At 33.9% G+C, this 6,612-nt stretch overlaps 2 long non-coding RNA genes across 2 annotated transcripts; both read left to right on the top strand.

The window, feature by feature from the left end:
• The first annotated feature begins 3,338 nt into the window (after window positions 1-3,338).
• LOC140959275 (uncharacterized) lies at window positions 3,339-4,086 on the top strand. The gene is made up of 3 exons (XR_012171960.1): window positions 3,339-3,546; window positions 3,621-3,713; window positions 4,003-4,086. It is a non-coding gene; the product is annotated as an uncharacterized lncRNA (long non-coding RNA).
• A 133-nt stretch (window positions 4,087-4,219) lies between these two features.
• LOC140959184 (uncharacterized) lies at window positions 4,220-4,912 on the top strand. Its single transcript, XR_012171943.1, has 3 exons — window positions 4,220-4,265; window positions 4,347-4,659; window positions 4,741-4,912. It is a non-coding gene; the product is annotated as an uncharacterized lncRNA (long non-coding RNA).
• The last annotated feature ends 1,700 nt before the right edge of the window (window positions 4,913-6,612 follow it).

Genomic DNA, 6,612 nt, shown 5'->3' on the forward strand with positions numbered 1-6,612 from the left:
CTATCGAACATCAGTAATAGAAGCAACTCCAATTCTATCCACTTCGATATGACCAAACGTCCGATGTCCTGACCTATCCGTCAAAGACTATGGCACTTCCGCCATACACTATCCTGTGACAAAGTGCAATGGGCCAATGACGATTCCTCACTATCCGACCCTTCTGTCACAAGACCAATCATTTAATATTTGCTATCTATAAATCAATAGAACAAGCATATCAATTCACCGTTAATTGCAAATATCAATGCAATCAAATAAAGTATGTGATTTAGGGAAACTCGAGTCAAACCTCACTCGAGTTGTGCAATCCCAACTCAACATTAATTTATACATTTATCTTCTCGGTCCGACGAAGACAAAGTCTCGTATTCAACTCTGTCCATATCCAATCTGGCAATGACAATATCAATATGCACAATATCAATGTACAACTCAATTTAAGACCTGTTCTGATCAATACTCAAATCAAGACATACTCTGATCAATGTCAATAAAGTACGATACAATCTCAATCAATACTGAATCTGATCACTATCAATCTACTGATGTTTCGACGGCATAATAATACAATTTCAATAACCCCGTCAATCTCAACATCACAGATATAATACCAGAACTCATAATCGCTATCGGTATAACTCATAATCTCAACGATAATCCAAATATGATATCGAATCTCAATCAAATCAACTGCAAAAATCATAACAATTACATACGGTATCTGTTCTTCGATCTGTTTTCGATTCTACACTGTCTAATATTTCAAGAACATCATATATCAATCATATCTGATTCTGACAATATCCTAATTCTAAATCATATAAAAACGTAGTAAAACTTACGTCCAGTTGAAGCTCTCGTCTATAGACACACGCTACTGAAATCGGATTGAAATTCTGACGGGTGGATCTTGCACAAATCACAAATCTACAAGATAAAAGGCGTAAGGATTTTTTTCACACTTCCCCCGGAGCTTCTCTCGATTTCTCCTCGGTGGAATGAAGGAATGAAGCTTTCATATATATATATATATATAATATCTCATGCATGTACAGGCAAGTGGCTCGCTCCTTCAAGTAACACGTCTCGCGCATATGCGCGACCACCATCGGCGCATATGCGCGAGACCTTCGAGTCTCGGCACTTGTGTACTCGGCGGCTCGCGCATATGCGCGAGACTTACGGTCTCGGCAAGAAATCTTCTCGACAGCTCGCGCATATGTGCGCCCCATCCTCGCGCATATGCGCGAGACCTACTGTCTCGTGCACACACACACACTCGCGCATATGCGCGCTTACATCCGGCGCATATGCGCCTAGCTCTCTGGACAAGCTGTTGGACGCCTCGCGCATATGCGCGCCCTCACTCCGCGCATATGCGCGGGGTCTTCTGCCCGATCCGCGCATGCTCGCGCGTCCCGTCGCGCATGTGCGCGAGTGGCACCTCCCTCGCACCTATTTCGCGTCTTTCACGGTCTAATCCGCTCCGTCTATAATTACCTTGATTAATCAATAAATCATTTCAGATTATTCTCATATTACTGTAAATAAAATCTTGGGCATTACACTAATGTTATATAAATCTAAATCATATATTAATATTCTAGTCACGTTCTTTATGTAGGATGTAATTTTGATTTTATGGAATCTTGATATATTTTTTTGGATCTGAAAATTTCGTAAAATATGAAAATGATAAAATAAATCTATAAAATCATTCCTCAATATATAATCTGAAATTTTTGTTAGTTGATTAGATAACGATGTTGATTTCTTTATTTTTTTTATTTAACAATATATTCAATTTCACAAATACCAAAATTTGGCGGTAGATCATATAACATTTACCACCAAAATTTTCATTTAACCAATTGAATTACAAAAATCTCTACACAAAAAGTTCCCTAAATTTTAAAAATTGTGGCGATAAAGATAATCCACCAAAGTTTTTCCAATTAAAAAAAATGTGAAAAGGCAAAAATCCATTTAAAATTTTAAAATGTCTTAATCTGAAACATTTTCCTTCATATTAAAGTTTAAAGTGTCGTAATATAAAAAGATAAAAATCCAAGTCTTTCTCAAATTCTCTCATTCTCTCATCATTCACTTCTTTTTTCTACTCAAGATTGCTTTTTCTTTTGGCTTTTAGAGGTAATTTATTTTTTTGCATGTGATTATTTCTTGCACTACCAAAATTTGTCGAACCTTCCTTACATGATTATACAGTTTTCTTGAATCTTGATCAATTAGAAATTTTTAGATTAATGTAATTTGTTTATTACATGGCTCATCACGTGTATTTAGGAGAACATATAAATTTTTGTATAAATTTTTCATTTCTGAAACTTTTTTCGCTAACACCTAATTGACATACTATTTGAAGAGTCAAAAAGTCTTAATTAACTCCTTTCTCCATGATAAAATATTTGCTTGCTTTTCTCGTGTCCTTCTGAAATCAACTGCACTGATATTCCAATTAAAAAATTATGCCTACAAGTCTTGAGCATTCTAAGAAATATCCGTTTTTGCATTGGTTGGCTCCCGAAATATTTGTATTATATGATTTTGTATTGTAGTATTTGATTATTGACTATGATAATCAGGGTTTATATTCCTTATTTGGTAATAAGTTTTTAATACAGAAAAAACAATTTTATTGTTTTGTTATTTATATACATTTAATATTTATTTTGTGCAATTTTTTTCATTATTTTTCAGGTTTGATATTAAATATGGCAAATAAAAAAATGCGAAAGTTGCTTTAGAATATAAGTGGACGATCTCGTAGAGATGATACGAGTGATAGAGGACACGAAGATGAACCCGATTCACAAATCACTTCATCAAATTCACTATTAGACCCACGAAGCGATGCAACACAAAACAATACAATGGAGTCAAGACAAATGAGGAGCATAATCGAGGAGGTTAAAAATATTTTTTTTTAGTATGAATTGTTGCTTATGTTTATAGCTTGAAAAAAATAATTATATTTTGCATATTTTTTTAGGTCACAACGAGATCACATAGTCATCCCAAAGCCAACGAAAGAAACGTGGTAAAACTATTGTGAAGGGTGTTCACTCCTTAACACCTGGTGACCGTTTAGTAGTAACATTTAATGAAAGAGGTCAACCTTATGGATAAATGCAGCCGACACTTGCCAATTTTGTGAGCACCATTGTTCGTAATGGAAATGTTTTGCCCCTTGATTTCTTAGATGGGAGAAAATGACTAAGCGTTGCTTGGATGATGCATGGAAACGTTTAACAGTAAGTTGATAAATATTATATTTCGTACTTAATTCAAAATATTATTATAACTTTTTAAATGTTCACAAGAAAGTTTTGATATCCTCGATCAACATAGAGCTAGTGTGATGCAGATGATGGGAGTTTCATGGAGGCGATGGAAGACCCAAGTTAAAGCTACTTCTCACGATCCAAATATTCCATTAAGTGACTTGTGTCAATTCGTCCCATTTCCCATGACTTTACGCCAGAAGTATTGCAAACTTTGTGTCATTACTGGAAGTCTAATGAGGTTGTTCTTATATTGATTGATTTTTTTTACATAATTTTGTTATGGATAAATTTGATATAATTATATTTTTCCAGAGAACTTCAAGAATAAATGGAGAAAATGGGAGTAAAAAAAGAGGGATACATGCACAAGGACGAACAAATATTGCATCTTTGGAATATAAGTTTGTAAGTATTAGATCATAAAATATCTTCACAAATATTTTCATACTATCGATTTATTATATTACGTATTTTTGTTATTTTGTACTTTTGGCATGTATAGATTAGATATAAGGGAGCGATTATTGAACATATATGATTTAGGTAGTCAATTTTATTAAGACATTTTCTATGCTTATTATTTGAAAATATTATCAAGATTTTATCGTTGTAATGATATAATTCAATACAGGTAAGTCTTGGGCTATTATAACTTTTGCATATTTAATCAAGAAGCTTTTTTTTCTATGTTTAGTTTCAAGAAAATGACAGAAAACCAACTCGTATTGAAATATTATATTTGAGTCAACAAAGTAAAAAGAAAGAAGGAACTCTTGTTAAAGCAATGCGAGTTGAGGTTATAATTGTTTCAACACTTTAAAATAGCTTCTCAATATTTTTTTATTTTATTGACAAATTTTTTTTATTAGGATTTACTATATGATGCGGTGATGCAGCGTCACCTCCAAGACAGCCCGAGGGAACACAACCAACAGAAGTGTACGAGGAAGCATTTCGGTTATAGTTTATTTACAATTTATTTTGTTTTTTAAATGTAATTAGACATTGTATGATACTAATTATATGTAAAATTTTCAGTGAAATATTTGGACTAGAGCATTCTGGTCGAGTTCGATGTCTAGGAGCTGGTGCATTACCTAGCCAAGTTTTCCCAGATCATTATAAGTCTTGATTATTTTTAACACGGAGTAATATCCCAATTTTTGATGTTACTAATAAGTTACGAGAAATGGAAGATAAAATGAAAAGTATGGAAGAACCGAAGCGAGAAGAAATGGAGCGGATGAGACAGATACATGAACATCAACTCCAAAATTTTACAAGAGTCATTCAAAGTATGATAACTGGAATTGCTGGAGGATCTCGTGAGCCTAAATTATTACCTACACAGGTATCCACTTATTGAATACTAATGAATTGGTTCTAAAGCACTTATATAAATGCATAGTCTTAAATTAAATTTATTTTCTAGATGGAATGTATCATGGTAGATATTATGCTGCAACAGACAAATACTCCACAAAATGCACATGAAAGTCGAAGATCTCCATCAGCGTCAGAGTCCGACAATGATTACAAGAAATTTGAAAAACATGTTTATTTTATCCATTGAATTTGAAATATTTTGGGTTATTTTATATTAGAAATTGGAGTATTGTTGATATTTTGTGTAAATGATAGTGCTTTATTAATTAGTGGTAACATTCATTTTATAGATTGAAATATTAAATATGAAGTTTTTTATTGTTTATTTGATGAATATTTATTTATCTATTTTATTGGTTGATGAATTGTTTCGAAATAATGAATATTTTTTTAAATAAAATACAGTAAAAGAGAAAATTATTGCTAAATTGGATTCAGAAGCAATTCCAAATAATTTTATTAAAATCATTTTAAATTATCGGCTCAAATAGGGATGACAACTTTCTCCACGGGTTTGGGGCTCCGCGGGAAAAACCCGAAATGGAGATGGGGATCCCCGATTTTTTCGGGTTTGGGTTCGGGTTCGGGTTCGGGGATTTTTTTAAATCACCGATGTAGTTCGGGACGGGTATGTGATTACTATCCACATCCTCAAAATCCCCGAACCCACCTCGAAAATAATATCAATAATAAAATAATAGTATTATTAGTATTAATAATATAATAATATTATTGTTTTTTAAAATATCAATAATAATATTATTATTAATATTGATATTGATATTGATATTAATATTATTTCTAATAATAATAGATAATAATAAGTTTTGGTTTGAGAAAATCTCTGAATCTGTCATCGTCTTGCCATATTAATATTTTTGAAATGGGGATGGGGCGGGGATGATAAATTGATCCCCGAAGTTCCGGGTTTGAGGATTCTCCGAACCCGAAAAAGCGGGGATTGAGACGGGTATGGGAGTGGGGATGGAATTCGGGGATGGGGATGGGAATGGCAAACCCACCCCGGCCCCGGCCCATTGCCATCCCTAAGCTCAAACATTGATTCTATATCTTTTGTTTTACGAACGATTTGAAACAACTCTTAAATTCACATGTTGAACAACGGTCCTAAATTGCTCCAAATTTACACCACATGATTGGTTTCGAAGTGTTTTTAAAATTATTAATTCAAAGAATGATTGAAAATCGTTCTAATATTCTTGGCTTGAGGAATAGTTCCAAAACGTTCCTACATCAAATACCTCTTCAAAAGTAATTTACAACTGCTCCTAAATTCATATATTTAAATATGGTTGAATACTGCTCCCACATCAACAATGTATAAGAAAAGAGGAAAACCATTCTTTTTGCCAACTGTTTCCAAAGTGGTTTGACACTGGTCCTATATTTCTTGCTCCTATATCGATGACATACAGGAGTGATTTGCAACCGCTCTTAAACTACTAGCATCGATAGCGGTTGAAAATCGCACTAACAACTATGACGTGCAGGAGCGTTGCAAGACCGTTTTTACACCTCACGGCTGTTAGTGCGCTTTGAAACTGCTCCGAAATCCACAACTATAGAAATGTTTCAAAACTGTTGTGATATGCACGACGTGTATGATCGGTGTAAAACTGCTCTTTAGTTGCTACCATCAATAGCGGTTGCAAAGCACTCTTATATTGATGGCATTTAGGATCGGTGGATCACGTTCTTACACCTCACTCTTTTTAGAACTCTTTCAAGCAGCTCCTAAATGCACAACTACGGGAGCGGTCCAAAACCGTTGTAATATTAACAATGTGTACAATTGGTTTCAAACCGCGCTTTAATTGCCAACATCAATAGCAGTTGCAAATCGCTCTTTTATCTGTGGTATGTAGGAGTGATGTAAGGCTGTCCTTACACTTCACAC

The sequence above is a fragment of the Primulina huaijiensis genome, chromosome 2, assembly GCF_012295235.1.
Source record: "Primulina huaijiensis isolate GDHJ02 chromosome 2, ASM1229523v2, whole genome shotgun sequence".
NCBI classification, from domain to species: domain Eukaryota; kingdom Viridiplantae; phylum Streptophyta; class Magnoliopsida; order Lamiales; family Gesneriaceae; genus Primulina; species Primulina huaijiensis.